This window comes from Vicugna pacos, unplaced genomic scaffold, assembly GCF_048564905.1.
Source record: "Vicugna pacos unplaced genomic scaffold, VicPac4 scaffold_20, whole genome shotgun sequence".
NCBI classification, from domain to species: Eukaryota; Metazoa; Chordata; class Mammalia; order Artiodactyla; family Camelidae; genus Vicugna; species Vicugna pacos.
The window spans coordinates 82,066,788-82,086,116 of record NW_027328741.1 but is presented as its reverse complement, the minus strand read 5'-3'; the positions used below and the strand labels follow the sequence as shown (position 1 = coordinate 82,086,116).

Genomic DNA, 19,329 nt, shown 5'->3' with positions numbered 1-19,329 from the left:
CCCCCTCCTCCTTGTGTGCACAGCACCCCCCCCAATAACAGACCCCACACACTCAACCGTGGCGCTCGTGTAGGCACCTCTTGCCTGTGTGGCCTGATGTTGTCTATAGCAGTGTCCCTATTGAACTTTCCTAAACCCTTCTCAGACGCTGGTATTTCTTTACCAACCCAAGTAGTTAGCCTGCCATTGTGCCCACAACACCTGAAACAGAGTTGGCTAAAATATGCAGATTGATGATGCAGGTTAATTTGCTATAAAGGTGAAATCAAGGTTTACAAATAAAAGCAACATACATACTCAAGGCAGGACTAAGAACTCACACGGATAACTAAGACCCTCCACATACATCCCACTTTGCCCTTAGGGCCTTTGCGATGGCTGCTCTTTCAGCCGGGATCTCTCTCCGCCTGCTTCTTAAACATCTCCAGGAATCTGCTCAAATGTCCTCCCTGACCCTATTTTTCTCCATGGAACATATCACCTCCGGACATTGTGTATATTTTACTTAATTTTCTCTGTGTCCCCCACCAGGCTGTCTGCTGCATGAGGATGGAGACCTGACTGCTTCACTACCTGCTGTGCCCGGTATCTGGAACCCACCCAACACACAGTAGGACCTCAGAGATTGTGTGACGGGTTTGTGATCACTGTAGGCCACAGACAAAAGTCTTCCCAGCAGTCATGGTAAGAGTCATTCATTCTCTACTTACTGAGCCCTACTGTGTGTTGGATACTGACCTGGGTGGGAGGCATGCAGTGGATTAGACACAGTGAGCACACACAGCATGTTAGGAGGGACATGTGCTCTGGAGAGCACACAGGGCTCGGGGAAGTCAGGAGTGCAGGAGTGGAGGAGAAGAGGGCCAGGTGGAGACAGTGGTGGCAGAGGAGACAGAGAGGTGGGGCCCAGGTCATGCAGGGCTTTATGGCTCCTGTGAGGGCTTTTCCTCAGGGCAGCGGAACCATGACTGGGTACGGAGCAGGGGCCCGGGTCCTGAATGCTATGCAGGAAATGGAGCAGGTGTCTGCTGGGGAGATGTGCGTGGAGGAGGCTGTCCCTTAGACTGTGCAGGCAGAGAAGGCTCCTCTGAGGAGGTGACATCTGAGCTGAGCCCTTGTATGGACCGTGTTTCCACCTTCTGTAGACTAGCTTTCATCTGCCCTGCAGCCCTATGCAGGACACACTCTGTTCTCAGTCACCTGGACTTGGCCTCCTGCCTCCCTTGTGGGCCCTCCCACCCCAGAAGGAGTCCTTCTAGATCTAACTCACTACCTCCTCCACTGGACTTGGGCTCACACTGAGCCACTGTCCACCTGCCCAACTCACCCAGAGTCAAGTACAGACTCTTGGGGGAGCCCCTCCACCCCAGAGCCCATGAACTTACTCAAATGGCCAGTCCTCAGCCTGCTCACATGCCTCACACTCCCCTCCTGCAGAAACCCTGTGACAGATCATGTCCACAGCACCCTGCTCCTCTGATCCTGACCCCAGGCTTTCCCATGGGGTGTGACCAAGCATGGGTTGCAGTCCTCTCCTCCAGTCTGGTGAGTAGAAACTACCTTTTCTTTTTTCTTTTGTTAATATATTTATTTTTTAATTTTTATTTTATTGAGTTATAGTCAGTTTGCATTGTTGTGTCAATTTCCAGCATAGAACATAATATTGTCAATTGTGTTTACTCTTTCAAGAAACCATCTCTTAGCTTGATTTTTTCAAATGTTCCTTATATCTCTATTTTATTTATTTCCTCCCTGATCTTTATTATTTCCTTCCTTCTGCTTACTTTTGTTATTTTTGCTCTTCTTTTTCTAATTCTTTTAGGTGGTAAGTTTGATTGTTTATTGCAGTTGTTCCTCGTTTTTGAGGTAGACCTGATTCTCTCGCTATAAACTTCCCTCTAAGCACTGCCTTTTCTGGATCCCATAGGTTCTGTGTGGTTGTGTTTTCATCATCATTTGTCTCAATGTGTTTTTTATTGCTTCTTTGATTTCATCGTCCACCTTTTTTTTTTTAAAGTAGTATCTTGTTTAACCTCCATATTGTCATTTATTTCTCCTTTATTTTTCTGTAGTTAATTTCTAGTTTCATGGTATTGTGGTCAGAAAAAGTTGCTTCAAATATTTTCTATCTTCTTCAAATTGTTAATGCTTCTTTTGTGCCAAAGTATATGATCTATCCTAGAAAATGTGGTATGTGCACTTGAGAAGAATGTATGTTCTATTTTAGGGAAATATAATGTTCTGAAAATATTACCCAAGACAAATTGTTCTATTGTATCATTTAATTTCTATGTTGTCTTATTAATTTTATGTATGGAAGATCTGTCCAGTGATATTAATGGATTGTTAAATTCTTCTACCGTGATTGTATTCCGATCAAATTTTCCCTTTTTATCTCTTAGTATTTTCTCTTTATCTGTTATGTATTTAGGTGCTCCTATGTTGTGTTCATATATGTTAATGAGTGTAATATCTTCATCTATGACTCCTTTAATCATTATAAAATGTCCTTCTTAATCTTTCTTTATAATCTTTGTTTTAAAGTCTATTTTATTTGAAATCACTGTTGATATTCCTGCTTTCTTGTGATTTCCATTTGTGTGGAATATCTTTTTCAATCCTCTCACTTTCAATCTATGTGTGTCCTTCTCCCTAACGTGGGTCACTTGTATACAGCGTATTGTAGATACTTGCTTTATTATCCACTCTGCACTCTATGTCCTTTGATTAAAGCATTTAGTCCGTTGACATTTATAGTAATTATTAATAGAAATGTGTTTATCACAATTTGAACTTTGTTTTGCAGTTCATTTTGTATTTCCTCTTTGTTCCTTACTTTTTCTTTTTGTGGTTTGATAATTTTCCTTTGTATTATCTTGGTGTCTTTTTAGTTTTGTGACTCTATTGTAACTTTTTGGCTTGTGGCTACCCTACTTTGTACATATATTAACCCATTACTATATCTGTTTGTTTTAAACAGATAATAATATAAGCTCAAACCCATCCTACCAAGAACAAAAAAGAGAGAGAGACAGAGAGAAAGAGAGAGAAACCTGCATATTTTCTTGCTCGCCTCTCCCACCCTTAATGATTTAGATGCCCTCTTTTATGATTTCATGTTTATTCTGTTGTAATTCATTGTAGCAATCACCTTTCCAATTATGGTTTTCTCCTTTTTGTAGCATCCTGCTTCTTTTCTATTTAGAGTAGGTCTTTCAATATTTCCTTTAGCATAGGTTTAGTGTTGCTAACTTCTTTTAGTTTTTGTTTCTCTGTGAAGTTCTTTATCTCTCCTTCTATTCTAAAGGATACCCTTGCTGGATAAAGTATCCTAGGCTGCATCATTTTTTCATTCAGGACTTTGAATACACCTTGCTTCTCCCTTCTGGCCTGTACTGTTTTTGTAGAGAAATCAGCTGAAAATCTTATGGGGGTTCCCTTGTATCTCATTCTTTGTTTTTCTCTTTCTCCCTTTAGAATCATTTCCCATTCTCAACCCTGGTCATCCTGATTGTAATATGTCTTGGTGTGGGTCTGTTTGGGTCCTCCTTGTTTGGGACGCTCTTTGTTTCCTGTGTTTGGTTATCTGATTCCTTCTTTAGGTTTGGGAAGTTTTCAGTCATGGTTTCTTCAAATATCTTTTCAATCTCCTTTGTTCTTTCTTCTCCTTCTGGGACCCCCATTATGAGTAGGTTGGCATGCTTTATGTTACTCCATAGGTCCCTTATATTGCTTTCATTGGTTTTTATTTGTTGTCTCTCAGCTGTTTTGTTGTCCTGTCTTCTAAGTCACATATTCATTCCTCTCAATTATCCAGGCTACATTTTACAGCCTTTACCTCAACTCTCCTCTCAGCAAATGAGTTTTCCAATTTTCACTGGCTCCTCTTTAGAGTTTCAATTTCGTTTTTTGACATATTCTCTGTCTCTATACACAATCTCTTTTAGTTCCTTCAGTACTTTGATCACTCCTTTTTTGAAATCATCTAGTAGACTATCAATGTCTATTTCATTGATTGTTCTTTCAGGGGGTTTATCTTGTTCTTTTAATTGAGACAGGTTGCTCTGCTTTTTTATCTTGCTTATATCTCTTTGGCACTATGGCTTATGGGGTATCAATTATCTACTGTGGTCTTTCAAGAGTTTATTTATTTATATAAAGTGGATGCAGAAATAAAACTAAGCACAAAGAAATTAGTTTTAAAAGCAGTATAATCAATAACAGAAGAACATATTGAAACAAGATAACAATTGAGTTGGGATGAATTTTTAAAATATTAAAGGAAGAAAAAATATTTGAGAAAAGAGTATAATCACAACAGAAGAACAAAACAAGGATAAAAATGAAATTGAACAAATTGAAAGATAATAATAAAAGTATTTTAAAAGAAAATTTAAAAGGAATTAAAATAGAAATATAAAAATTATTTAAGAAGTAACATTTAAAAAGTAAAAGAAAATGGAACAGAATAAGAAAAGAGTATGTTCCCGTGGAGATTGTGTGCCCTTAGTAATTTTATCAAGAGGTCCTTCTTAAATATGTGTGGTTACCAAGACTTCTGTGCCTTTTGTCTGTTATCCCTTTGATTAATGATGTGGCCATTAACCTGTTAACCAGAGCCTACCCTGGCTATTGAATGGGGACTCCTCTTTGTTTTGTGGTTGTCACAGCTCCTGCCCTTGCCTTGCTTCATGAACTCAGCTCGTTGTTTCCAGAGACCCTCTGGTCACACCCTTGGTCTGTGCTGCTCCCAGTGCCTGTAGGTAGACATGTCACATCTCCTCCCAGTGCTGCATCTTGGTGCTGCACTCCTGCATGTTAGGTGGGCAGGTTGTGCCCCTTCCCAATGCCGTGTCCAGGTGCAGCAGTCCTCCACAGTAGTTGGGTTGGTTGCTCCCCTATTCAGTGCTACTCCCCACTCCACATCTGTTCCACACCCTGTGGGTGGGCTTGAGGCAAATGGCCACACCAGCCCTAGTCCCTGCTCTTTGCCAGAACGTTGCTCCTTGTTCATTTGTCTTAGAGGTGTGAGTTCGTAGAGGCACCAGGACAGAAACGTCCTATATGTCTGGGGATGTAAACAAGTCTCAGTCCCACCTATGAGGTTGCAGAACTGCCAGGTACATATTCAGGTTTCAACCCCATGTCTGCCTGGGTGGGTATGATGGCTATTGCTGAGCCTCATCTCTCTTATTCTGAGAAATCACCAGTTATGTTGCCGTGAGTCAGCAGAAACAAAGGACGAAACACCCCTTCCCCCAGGCAAGCCAGCAATATTGCTTTGCTTTATTTTTTTTCTTATTTTATGGGAGGCCCAGGCTGTTCTGATCTGTATACAATCCAAGCAGTTGTCCACAGCACACTGCAGTCCCCCAGGGTTACCTATGTACAGTCAACCAGAGTCTGCCTGGATCCAGCAACCTGTCCCTTCCCATCCCTGATTCACTTCTAGGTTTGGGGGTTGTTGACACACTTTGTGCCCATTTAACTTAATTCTGTCAATCAAGGGTGGTTCTGTACACATCTGAGCCTCAGAGGTTCCCTGTCCATCCTGCTGACCTCTCCGTTGGAAAGAGGGAGACCCAGTCAACCAGCACTATCCCTCCTTTGCTGCTCCCTCTTCAAAGGACCAACCCCAAGCCATTTTGCATTTTCTTCCTTCTTTTTTCATTTTCTCCTACCAGATTGGTGGCACATTTTGTCTTTTGAAGATGGCAATGTTTTATCAAAGTTCAGCAGATGTCCTGAGTGGATGGGTGTGTCTGTGAATGTCAGTCTTGGTGAATTTATTGGAGAGGATAAGATACAAGCATCCTTATACTCCACTATCTTGGCCTTTCTCCAAGAATATACACTCTTAATAATTTTGTCATAAGGTTATTTTTAACTATGGGTGGTTGCCAAGTCTTCCTTCTACGACTTTTGCCTGTTATCCCCTTTGTTGGTGGTGTGGCTGGTGTTCTGGTGGCCTGAATCTGCCCTGGCTATTGAGCAGGAGCTACTTTTTGTCCTGTGGTTGTCACACTCCTGCCCATATCCTGCTGTGAAAACTCCACTTGCTGGTTCCAGAGGCCGTCTAGTCGTGCCCCTGGTCTGTGTCCCAGCATCTGTAAATGGGTGGTCTGCACCCCCCACCAGATGCCTGGTCCCAGGACCACACTTGTGCAAGGTAGTTGGCAGGTAGCTCCCCTGCCGCATTAGGTCCATGCTTTGTAGGTGGACTCAGAGGAAACAGCTGCACTAGCCCTCACCCCTGCTCTGTTCCAGAACACTGCTTCTTGTGCATTTGTCTTAGAAGAGCCAACTCAGAGAGGCATCGGTGTGTAATGGTCCCTTCTTGGGACTGTAAACAAATCTCAGTCCCACCTATGAGGTTGTGGAGCCCCTAGGTAAAGATGCGGGTTTTGACCCCTCCTCTACCTGGGAACCATGCACCAGAAAATATGGTGGCTATGGCTGAGCCTTGACTCTCTTCTCCCAAGAAGTCTCCAATAATGGTACTGTGGGTCTGCGGACACAAAGACTATGGCTCCCCTTCCCCCCAGGGCACACCAGCAGTGTTTTTAGCCTTTTTTTTTTTTTGTATTTTATGGGGGACCCAGGCTGTTCTGTATACTCTCCAAGCCATGGCACACAGAACATTGCAGTCCCCCAAGGTTTCCTCTGTAGAGTCAGCCCTAGTCCTCTGCTCAACTCAGACAGCCTGTCCCATCCCACTCCTGCTGGTTCGCGTCTAGGGCTGGGGATCGTTGGGACCCTTTATGCCCAATTAACTTAATTCTGTCAGTCAAAGTCTATTCTATACAGATCTGAGCCTCTGAGGTTCCATCTCCATCCTGCTGAACTCGCCATTGGAGTTGGGGAGACCCAGTGTATTAATGCTATTCCTCCTTTGCAGCTCCCTCCCCATTGGAATGGTCCAGAACTATTTTCCTTTTTCTTCTTTTCTCCTGTTCTCCCACCAGATTTGTGGAAAATTTTATCTTTTGAAGAAGCCAATATTCTGTCAAAGTTCAGCAGGTGTTCTGGGTGGTGGGTGTGTCTGTGGATGTCACTCTTGGTGAATTTGTGGGAGAGGGTGAGCTCTGAGCATCTTTTTTACTCCACCTTCTTTCCTCCTCCTTCACTCTTTTTCTTTTGATTGGAACATTTAGTCCATTGACATTTATAGTAGTTATTTTATAGATGTGGGTTTATAGCCATTTTGAAATTTGTTTTCCAGTTGATTTTGGTATTTATTTGTTTCTTTCTTTTAATTATTTTTATTTTTGTGATTTGATAAATTCCTTTTCTATTAGCTTGGTTTCTTTTTGGGTTTTATGACTCTATTATATACTTCTGATTTGTGGTTATCTTGTCATTCAAGTATGGTAACCCCTTATTTCATCTGTTTGGTTTTAGTTGATAGTCATGTGGGCTCAAGTGCATCCTAAAAAGAAAGAAGACAAAGAGAAAAAAGAAAAAAAAGAGAAAAAAATATATATTTCTCTTGCTCTCCTCTTCCACCTTTTATGATTTTGCTATTCTCTCTTTCTTGTTTGCTTTCTTGTTTTCTTTATTGACTTACTGACTTATTTATATCCTCATGTTTTCCCTTGCAACTCACTGTATTTATCGCATTTCCAATTATGGTTTCTTAATGTCTATAGCTTCCTGTTTATTTTTTATTTACATTAGAACTTTCAAAATTTTTTTTAGCATAGATTTAGTACTGCTGAATTCTTTTAGTTTTTGCTTGTCTGTGAAATTCTTTCTTTCTGTTCTAAAGGATAGTCTTTCTAGATAGAATATCCTAGTTTGCAGCCTTTTCTTATTCAGGACTTTGAATATATCTTGCCACTCCCTTCTGGCCAGAAGTTTTTAGGTAGTGAAATCTGCTGAAAGCTTATGGGACTCCGTTGTAACAAACACTTTGTTTTTCTCTCACTGCCTTTAGAATATTTTATTTAACTTTAACCATTTTAACTATAATATGTCTTGGTGTAGGTCTGTTTGGATTCTCCTTGTTTGGGACCCTGTGTGCCTCCTATACTTGGATAATTCTTTCCTTCTTAAGGTTTGGAAAGTTTTCAGTCATGATTTCTTTAACTATCTTTTCAATCCCCCTTTCTCTTTCTTCTCCTTCTGGGACTCACCATTATGCATAGGCTGGCACACTTTATATTATCTTGCTTTAATTGGTTTTTATTGACTTTTCTGTCTGCTGTTCTTTTTGGGTTATTTCTTTTATCTTGTCTCCTAAGTCATTTATTCATTCCTCTGCATTATCTAGTCTTCTTTTGATTGCCTGTAGTTGAATTTTCTATTTTTAACTAGCTCTTCTTTATAGTTAAAGTTTTCTTTTTAAAGTTCTCTGTCTTTATTGATAGTCTCTTTTAGTTCTTTCAGTGAGTTGATCATTCCCTTTTTGAAGTCTAGTAGACTATCAAAGTCTATTTTACTGATTGTTCTTTCAGGGGATTTCTCTTGTTCTTTTAATTGAAAGTGGTTCCTTGGCTTCTTTATTTTACTTATATTTCTCTGGCTCTATGTATTTCTTCTAGACCCGTTTCTGAGCTGTGATATGTAGTAGGCAGGGTTGGAGCACTTCAGTTGTGAAGAAAAATAGGCAGAAGATGTTCACTGAGGAGTTCTCTCTGTGGTGTTGCCTGTCACTTGTTATGCAAACTTACAAAGTACTATTTGTTGATGTTGGCTTTATCCCTGCCTTAGCTATGGGGATGTCAGCCACCTACTCTGGTGCCCCTCAGGTTCTGAGCCCCAGGAAACATCATGCAGATCCAGCAGTGTCAGTCCCTTGGACCTGCCTTAGCAAATGTGCAGTCACACACAGAATTTGTGGTCCACTACAGGTTCAGCTCAAACCCCAATCCCGCACCCACATATGAAACCATACACCACCCTGTTGTAAATACCCTCACTGACCACCCTTCTTGAGTCAGAACTCCACTTACTGCCTGTAAGTCTCAGAGGTGTGGATCCACAAACTTACCAGATACAGCAAATCCACCCTCTCTGCCTGGGGCTGTAAACAAATCTCAGTCCCGCCTGTGAAGTTGCAATGGCACAGGGTATGGAGTCAACATTCAGCTCTGCCTTTGTGCAGCAGTGTTGGCTCTCACCAAGCACCATTTCTCTTCTCATGAGAACACACCAACAATGGAGCCAAGTGGAGAAAGTGACTTTGGCACAGCTGTGTTTCATTCCTCCCCCATTATACCAACATTGGTGCTTTTTTATGAGAGTTTCAGTCTGTTCTGTTCCACACACACACACACACAGCCAGAGCTCACACAGCCCTCTAGTTTCCTGAGGCTGCCTCTCTGCAGTGTGACCCAGCCCTCTGCCTGGGCTCTTCACTGACTCCAGTAGCCAGTTCTGGCTCATCCCTGCTAGCTCATGTCTGGGGCTGGTCATCACAGGGACCCTCTGTGTCAGTTTTCCCCAGTTCTGCCTGCCATGCAGTTGCCACTGTCTCCTCCAAACCTTGGAAGCTCTGCTTCTTTCCTAGCTGATCTCCCAGCTAGAGAGGTTGTGTCCCAGTGTGAGGGTGCCTTTCTTCCTATGCTACTCTTTCCCTGCAGGATCAGTCCTGCACTGAATTTTTCTTTTCTCTTTTTATTCCTTACCATATTTTGTGAGAATCTTCCAGTATTTCAAAATAAGAGACACTCTACCAAAGTTCAGGAGGTTTCTGTGCAATTCAATGTTTTTGTAGATGTAATTCTTTGTGTATTAGTGGGAGAGGTCAAGCTGTGAGTCTGTCTACTCTGCCATTTTGGCTCCTTCAAATTTTAAAATAGGGCTAGGTCTTTCTTAATTACTCTTAACAAGCTGTTGTAGTTTTCAGCGTACATGTCTTGTAATTTTTCCTTGCCTCTATTGGATGCTGATTCAGAACATACACAACCTTCTGGAGAAACCTGTCCCACCCTGCCATTTACTGCCAACTAGCTGGCCTGTGTCTGAATCACCAAAAGATTTTGTTCTTTATCTGATTCTTTATTCTTTAGAATTTATCATTTTACTCTCATAAATGCTGATTGTACTTGTAACAGATATTTTAAAATAAAAATAATAAACTTTATTCTATAGATGAAATATGAATGAATCTCAAGTAACATATGCTTTTAATACCTTAGAATTAGTAAAGCAATAGAGATACATTATAAACGCTTGAAATGTTGCCTAAAGGAAAAGTGCAGAGATTTGCAAATCCCACTCCCAGAAGTGACCGTCATTAATGGTTTGGTGAACATCTCTCAGTCTCTATCTCTCTCATTCTCTCTGCCTCTGTGTCTCACACACCACAAGATTCATTTACATCTATGATGATTTGACACATATGTGGTCATAGAGATGGCATCTGGGATGTAGATGATGGATTAACAGGCATCCAAACTGAGGGCTTCCTTGACATCAGGTAAAGACCTAGCACTCATTTTTCCAGCTGCACAACATTCATTCCTCCATGTGAACCAGAACTGATGAATCCCACCCCCTCTCCATGAACATTAATGTTGCTTCCATTTCCCTAGTAGTTTAACCAGGACTGTGATGAACATCCTTGAAAAGACATCTTTGAAAAATTGTGCAAGAATTTTAGTATGATCAACACTAAGCATCAGCACTGCTCGGAAAGTGGTACACTTGTGGAACTGTGATGCATCCTGCATACTGTTCTCCCAGAGCGGAGAGTCTGCTCACTCTTCCCTCCAGGGGATCTACTGTGGCCTCTGCCTCCTCATTTTGTCACTAGAGCTGGTTGTCACCAGGCTAAAGGCCTGCCAGTGTGATGTTGACCAATGCTGTCTCTGAAGTGTGAACATCTTCGTGCATCCTCACTTGAGAGGTCGAGCATCTCTAATATACACTGGCCACCTGCATTGCCTCTTGTTGGAATTGCATGTGTTTGTTCTGTTTCTGTTTAGAACACAGTGTTTCAAAATATTTTTGGACCACAGGGATGTGAAACCTTTCTCTGACTTTAGGTTATGAAAAATGATTTTTCCATGTTGTGGTTTGTCTTTCATGGATTTTGATTATTATTATTTTTTTATTTTTTTAGGTTATGATTTGCCACAGGAAGAGCTAAGCATCTCCCTCCTTGCTCTGTTTTCACACATAGAATAGCAGTGCCTATCTCGAGATTATGCACATAGTTACTAAAAATATTCATTTTGTACATCTCATCTTTAATCCACCTGGATTTCCCTTTCAAATAACCAAAATGCTACTTCAAGTAAAAATAAAAACACCAATCCCTTATTAAAATATGAGAGCAGACACAAACAGCCACCTTTTGTATGATTTCATTGATAGGGAACATCCAGTGTAGGGAAAGACACACAGAGAGAAAGAGGATTAGGGCTTGTCAGGGGTTGGGGGAGGGAGAAAAGAGAATGTGTGCTTTGGATACGAGGTTTTATTTTGAGGAAAGAAACAGTCTGAAACTAGACAGTGACGATGGTTACACAGCATAGTGAATGCACTTAATGCTCCTGAATTGCACAATTTAAAATGGAAAAACATCTAAATTTTATTGTGGTAAACTTAAAACATAAAAATAGATGGTACTCTAAATGACATGAAAGAAAACAAGGAAATGACAGAAAAAACAAACAAAAATGATGCCAGGAGAAGGGAAGTAAAGTTCGGGTCTGGGAGTGGGTTGATTCTTAGAATTAGATGACAGTGTTGGTGGTTGCAGAGACATCTCAGCCCGTAGGGGTGGTGATGCCTGAATTGGCTCTGGGTCTCATAGAAGTATGTGTGTAGGTGCAGGGGGAGCTACAAGATCAGGCTCAGGGTCTCCCTGCAGGACTGGTAATGTAACCTGTCTCTAGGTCTCCTGTAGGGCTAGTCTTACAGTCTGCAGAGCTGGTGGGATGTGACACGGTTCTGTGTGTTTTGCAGGTGCAGGCTCGTGTTCCCCAGCAGGGTTGTTAGAATGGGACCCAGTCCTGGGTCTCCTGCAGGAGCCAGCTCAGGATCTCATGCAAGACCAGGCTCAGGGTATCCTTGTAAGGCTTGTGGAATGAGACCCCATCATTTTTCTCCTGCAGCAGCAGATTCAGGGTGTCCCTGCAAGGTTTTTCAATTTCACCCTGCTCTATATCTCCTGCAGGAGCAGGCTTGGACTGTCCCTGCTGGGTTGTTGGAATATGACCCATCTCTGATTCTCTTTCAGAAGCAGGCTCAGGGTCCCCCTACAGGGCTAGTCGATTTTGTTCCAGTCTTAGTTCCTTTGCAGGTGCAGGACTGGGGTCTCCCTTCAGGGCTGAAATGTGACTCAGCTGTTGGTCTCTTGCAGAAACAGGCAGAGTTTCTCCCTGCAAGCCTTGTGGAATGAGACCCAGTGCTGGGTCTCCTACAGGAGCATGCTCGGGGTCTACATGCAGGGCTAGTGGAATTGGACCTGGCTAATGGTGTCCCTGCAGTGCTGCTGGAATTGTTCCAATTCTTGGGTGTCTTGAAGGTGTAGGCTCTAAGTCTCCCTGCATTGCTAGTGAAATGTGACCCAGTTGTGGTTCTCCTGAAGGGACAGTCTCAGGGTTTCCCTGCAGGGCTGGTGGATGGGACATATTCCTGGGTCTCCTGGAGGAGCAGTCTCATGATGCAACATGACCAATCTCAGGTTCTCCTGCAGGAGTAGGCTCGGGGCCTTCCTGCAGGGCTAGTGGAATTGGACATGGCTCGTGGTCTCCCTGCAGTGCCATTGGAATTGGTCCAATTCTTGGGTCTTTTGAAGGTGTAGGTTGCAGGCTGATAAATTACCTGTAGGGCTGTTAGAATGTGACATGGCTCTTAGTCTAATGCTAGAGCTGATTCAGGGTCTTTCCACAGGGTTGGTAGAATTGGTCCCAGGCCTGTGTCTCCTGCATGTGCAGGCTCTGGTATCCCTGTAGTGCTTGTGGAATGTGACTGGGTTTCTGTTTCCTGCAGGGGCAGGCTCAGAGTCTCCTTGCAGTGTTGCTGGAATGGCACATGGTTCTGAGTTTCCTGCAACGGCAGGCTTACGTTCTTCCTGCATGGCTAGTTGAATATGACTCAGACCTTGGTCACTTGCAGGAGCAGGCTAGTTTTCTCACTGCTGGGATGGTGGAATCAGACCCTGTCCTGAGTTTTCTGCAGAAGCAGCTCCAGGTCTTCCTGCAGGGCTGTTGGAACATGACCCATCACTGGTTCTGCTTCAGGAGTAGGCACAGAGTCTCCTTGCAAGGATAGTGTAATTGGACCCAGCTCAGGGGTCACTTCAGGGCTGATGAAATGTGTCCTGGCTCTGTGGTTCCTGCAAGTGTAGATTCTGTTTCTCCCTTCAGGGTTGGTTTAGTGGGACCCATTCCTGGGTCTCCTGTAGTAGTAGGCTCAGAGTCTCCCTGCAGGGCTGGTGGAATGGGCCCCTTCTCTAAGTCACCTGCCAGAACAGATTTGGACTCTGCCTTCAGGCTGGTGGAATTGGGCCTGTTCTTGCATCTCCTGCAGGAGCAGGCCTTGTGTCTTCCTGGAAGAATACTGTAATATGACCCATCTCTGGTTCTCTTGCAGGAGAAGCTCATGGTCTCCCTAGAAGGTTAGCAGAATTTGTCTCATTCCTTGGTCCAAGGCTCAGGGTATCCCTGCAAGGTTGGTGGAATGGGACCTAGTCCTGTGTCTCCTGCAGTAGCAGGTTCTGTTCTCTTTGCAGGGCTGGTGGAATGTGACTCCACCCTGTGGTTCTTTTGCAGATGCAGGCTCAGGGACCCCACCAGAACTGATGGCTTTTAGTCTCCTATGGGAGCAGGTGAGGAATTCCCTGGAGAGCTGTTGGAATTGGTCCCAGTCCTGGGTCTCATACAATTGCAGGCTCAGTGTCTCCCTGCAGGGTTTGTGGAATATGACTTGGCTGTGGTTATGCTGCAGGAGCAAGCTCAGTGTTTCCATGCAGGGTTGGTGGAATGGGATCTAGTTCTGTCTCTCCTGCAGGAGGAGGCTGGGGTTCTCCCTGGAGAGGCTGATGGAATTGGACTGGGATGTCTGTCTCCTGCAGGAACAAGCCTATGGATTACCTGCAGAGCTGGTAGAATGTCACACAACTCTTGTTCTTCTGCAGGAGCTGGCTCATGTTCTCTGTGAATGGCTTGGTCCCCCCCAGAAGCAGGTTTGTAGTCTCACTACAGGGGTGGTGTTACGTGACCCGCACTGTGTTTTCTGCAGATGCAGTCTTAGTGTTTGACTGCAGGTTTGGTGGAATGGGACGAAGTTCTCGGTTTCCTGGAGTAGCAGGCTCATGGTCTCCCTTCTGGGGTATTGGAATGTGACCCAGTCATGTGTTTCCTGCCGAAGTGGCCTCAGGATATCCCTGCAGGGCTGTTGGAATTGTACCTCACTGTGTATCACCTGCAGGATCAGGTTTGTGCTCTTCCAGCAAGGCTGGCGTATTTGGACCTATTCCTGGGTCTCCTGCAGAAGCAGGCTTTCAGTCTTCCTGCAGGGCTTCTGGAATATGACATATCTCTAATTTTCCTGCAGGATCAGGCTTGTGGGTCACCCAGCAAGGCTAGTTGAATTGGACCCACTTCAAGGTCTTAGTGCATGATTGATGGAATGGGACCCAGTCCTGGGTCTCCTGCAGGAATTGGCTCAGAGTCTTCCTGCAGGACTGGTGAAATTGGACCAATTCCTGAGTCTCCTGCAGGAGGAGGCCCTGCATCTTCCTGGAGGGATGGTGGAATATGACAGAGATCTGTTTCTCCTACAGGAACAGGCTCAAGGTGTCCGTACAAGGCTAGTGTAATTGGACACATTCCTGGATCCATTGCAAGTGAAGGCATGATGGTCTTCCTACACAGCTGGTGGAATGTGATTCGGCTCTGAGTCTCCTGCAGGAGTAGGCTTAGGGTCTCCTTGAAAGATTGGTGAAATGGGACACAGTTCTGTGTATCCTGCAGTAGCAGGCTCAGGTTCTCCTTACAGTATTGGTAAAATTGGACCTGGCTCTAATTCTCCTGCAGTAGCAGACTGAGGGTATACCTGCATGGCTGGTTGAGTGTGAAGGAACAGCAAGTCTTAATACATTGGCCCACTCCTGGGAAAAGGATAAACAGGGCTTGGTGCATGGTCTCTTGTATTGTCTGAAAAAGCCCCTTGAGATGTGTTGATTCTGATGACCTCTTCCAAGATCTTGAACACTTTTAGAATCTCTGCCCATTCATCTTGTTTAGACTGAAGGAATCTGCCTTTCATCAGTTCTTGGAATAGAGATCAACACAAAAGGAAAGAGGGAAGAAAAAAATACCAATCTATCTGTTGAGAAATCAGCTGAAGACATTAAAAAGTTCTCTTGCAATGCACTTGTTTCTATTTTGGTGCATTTAGAATCATTTCCTTATTATCAATTTTGGCCATTTAAATTAGAATACATATTGTTGTAGGCCTACTGGGGTTCATTATGCTTGGACGCTCTGTGCTTGCTGTGTTGAGATAGCCGGTTCTATATTTGGTTTAAGAAAATTTCAGTCTGATTTCTTCAAATACCTTTTCAAACCATTTGTCTTTATTCTTTTCCATGTGGGATCCCTATGAGTCATACACTGGTATGTTTTCTCTTATCCCAGGTTTCAGTTGCATGGCTTGCATTGGTTTTCACCTGCTTTTCTATGTCGTGTTCTGACTGAGTGATTGCAGTTATCCTGTTTTCTAAGTCATTTATTTGTTCCTGTGCATTATCTAGTCCGATTTGGACTGTCTTTAGCTTAGCTATTCTCACCATTGAGTTTTCTGATTATATTTGGCTCATCTAAAGTGTTTCTCTTTCCATTTATACTAGCCTGCATTTGTATTCATAGACTCAAGATTTCCTTCAGTGTTTTTATGTCCTCCCTTTTCAAGTCATGTTCTAGTAAATTTTGGGGGTCTAATACATTGGATGTTCTTTCAGGAGACTCCTGTCTTTTGAAAATTTGGAATAGTTCTTTTAACTTTATTATATCTCTCTATCGCTATGGGTTAAGGATTATCAGTTATCTATTACAGACTTGAATGGCTTTTGTAAGTGAAATCATTTCTGTGCACATTTAGTTTTAATGCTGTGAGGATTGTTTTTGGTATGTAATGATGCCATGCATTCCTTCTGTGTCCGTTGCCTGTTATATCTATGATTGCTACTGTGGTTTTTGTTGTGGTGAATATAACCTATTCTAGTAAAGTTAGCAGAGTGTCATTTTGGTTAAAAGTTTATCATAGCTCTGACAGTGCTGGGACAAGTAATTTTTGCTGGAATAGAGGTTTCCAAATGGTTTCTGGGCTGCAGGCTGGATATGTGGAGAGGGAATTGTTCCAATACACTCTCATGAAAGTGCATTCGTCCTTACTCTTGCCACGGAAAAGTCAAAATTTTATAATGGGTTCCCTCAGGTTCTCTCCAAGCAAAAACAAAAGTGGAAACAAATCTAATGATGTCACACATTAGAACCTGCTGAAACAATCCTGCAGTGCCACAATCGGGTCCTTAGTGTAGTACTGGGTCAGCACCACAACTATAGTTGCATTAGCATGTGGTAGGCAAGGTTGATGGAAAGGCTTCAAATTCCCCTATTTTTCAGCAGATCTCTGCTCCAAAAACTCTTGTCAATAAGGCATGGGAACTCAAAGGCAAGCATGGAGCATTTCAAAAACCTCTGCTTTGGACAATAAGAAATTTCAATCCTGCCTATGAAAGTTGCAGATCTTTTGGCTATAGAATCTTATTTCAACACTAAATTGCCCTGGATTCTAGAAACCGGATAAAGATGGCTCTGATTGAGACCATTTCTCCTTTATGGAGAAAATGAGCAATTATACTGTGGATGTGAAAGGCTGTGACTAAGGCCCTGGGTTACTAAGCTAATCCACAACACATATGCCAGCAGATTTAATATTAAGAGAGGACCCAGGCAGATCTCTTCTCTAGATAGTACCAACCACAGCCCAAAACAATCTCCAAAGCCCTGGGAATAAATTTGTGACATCAGCCACACCCCTAACACACAGATTCCACAGGCACTCCTAGCTCAAAATTGGCAGATGGAGTGTTGGTCTGGGAATCAATTGCAGAGAAATTTTGTGATTATTGCTTTCAGTTATGTCAATCAAACTCCACTAGGCACTCTTTTAACCCTCAGCACATCGTCTTCCATCTTAAATGACCTGTCCACCTTAGAGTGTGCATCCCAGTAAAACACAGTTTCCCCTTTACTGCTCCTTCCCCCAAGTTCAGGTCCTGCACTGATTTCCATTCTCTACTTTGCCTTCTACTCTTTCCAGGTTATGTGAGAATTCTTTCTGACTTTTGAAGTAAGAGATGTTTGGCCATTATTCAGCAGGGATCCTGAGCCAAGGGCCGTGAGAGTGGATGCTTATCTTGCTGTATACATGGGAGAGAGTGAGCGAAGATTGCACTGGTACTCTGCCAGTTTGGCATGGATAAATTAACACAATTTAGACATAACTCACAGATACTTAATCCTTGTTTAGATATTTTTCTCTATATCAATGGTGGAAGGATCTGTTAGAAGTATCCAAGTCTGACAATGTGTACATACCTCCATTGCAGACTTTCAAATTGTTAACAGAAATGAATTGCATACTATGGGAAAGGTAAAAAATTAAGATAGTTTTAGAAATATGCTAAATCTAACTAAAAGATAGAGTTGCCATATTTAGGTATCAGCTTGAAATACCCAAATACCATTCAGGATATGGTCTATGTCCTGACACTCCTCCCTGTCCTGCAATATTGCTGCCGATGTATCAGCTGAAACCCCTCTGGAGGTTCTCTTGTGACTATGTTGCTTTCCTCCAGGCGCATTTTAAATCCCTGTATGCTCATGAACTTCGTTGATTTGAATCATACAGCTGCTGGTAGGTCTATTGGGATTCAAACTCCTTTGGACGCTGTATACTTCCTGAATTTGCATAGATGATTCTATCTTGGCTTTCAGCTAGTTTCAGTCTGATTTTTCTACAGATAATTTTTCAGACAATTTTTGTTTCTTTATCTCTTGATTTTCCATCTGGGACTGGTCCGAATCCAAGTTTTTCATGCCTTGCCTTACCCAGGATTCAACAGCAATGTTTTCATTGGTTTGCACTTGCTTTCCTATGTCTGCTTCTGACCGAGGCATTTCTGTTCCCCTGTCTTCACAGTCATTCACGTGTCCCTCTGCATTATCTAGTCTGCTTAGGACTGAATTATAGCCCTGATATTATCTCATCCACTGAGTTTTCTGATATTATTTGGCTCGTCTTAAGGCTTTCTCTTCCCCTTTTCTGGTATTCTGCCTTTTGTGATTCTGAGACACTGTTGTTCTTCAGTGTTTCCCTCAACTCCATTTTCAATACTTGCTCTGGATAGCGTTTTGCAGTCTAGTTGTTTGAAAGCTTATCTTTTGGGCCTTCAACCTCATTGGAATTGAAAATGGTACTTCCTGTTTCTTTTATTGTACTTCTTCATCTCTACTGGTCAGATAATTTCAGGTATCTAATGTAGACTTCTAGGGTTTTGTTAAGAGAAATTTTAGACTCTTGGCTCTACGCAATTCCATGGGATTTCTGCGAGGACAATTTCTGCTAGACATTGATGCCATGTCCTGTTCCTGAGTGTGTTGTCTGGTATTTCTCCAATTGCTTGTGTTGCCTTTGTTGTGATGAACACCCCATACTATTTCGATTAGCATAACCTCATTTTCATTACGCTTATCTCACAAATCTGAATGTTCACAGGGCACATCCTCTGGTGGAAATGAAGCTTCTAAAGGCTCTCAGCTCTGCATTCTGCTCTATGTCATTTTGGAGTGATTCCAAAACAGCAAACTGAGAGTGCGCTTGTGCTTTATAATGCCACGGGAATGTCCCAATGAAACCAGTACTTCCCAGAACTTCGCTGTCTACAGAAACACCTGTGGAAACATATGTATGGATGTCACACTTCAGGGCCTGCTGGAAAGATCCCGCAGACTGATCTTGGAGTCCCCGGTGCAGTACCGTGCCTGTGTCATTCAAAACGTAGCATCTGCTTTTGGGAGATAATGCTGGAGGAAATACTTCATCTTCTCACGCGGTGGACTTGGACCACTCTTCCTTGTCCTCTCATCCTTGTGGCACGGGTGCACGGAGGCAACCACAGAGTTGTTGTGCATCCTGTGCCTCAAACAAATCCATAATCCTAGCCCAGGTTATGAATGAAGAAGATCCTAAGGCTTTTCATTCTGATTTCAAACCCAAGGCCCCCTGGATCCCTCAGACCCGATGCACGATATCTCTGATTAAGCCCCACACGTGCTCTATTGGCAAAATGTCCAATTGGTCTCT

General features: G+C 42.9%; 1 protein-coding gene across 1 annotated transcript in view; it reads left to right on the top strand.

Annotated features, from left to right (window-relative positions):
• Positions 1-19,329, top strand: part of LOC140694059 (uncharacterized) — a 54,591-nt gene that overhangs the window by 32,778 nt on the left and 2,484 nt on the right. Inside the window, exon 1 of the transcript XR_012069802.1 lies at positions 17,284-17,420. The gene's annotated coding sequence lies outside the window, so the exon portion shown is untranslated. Of the gene's footprint in view, positions 17,421-19,329 lie in introns of the transcript that reaches the window.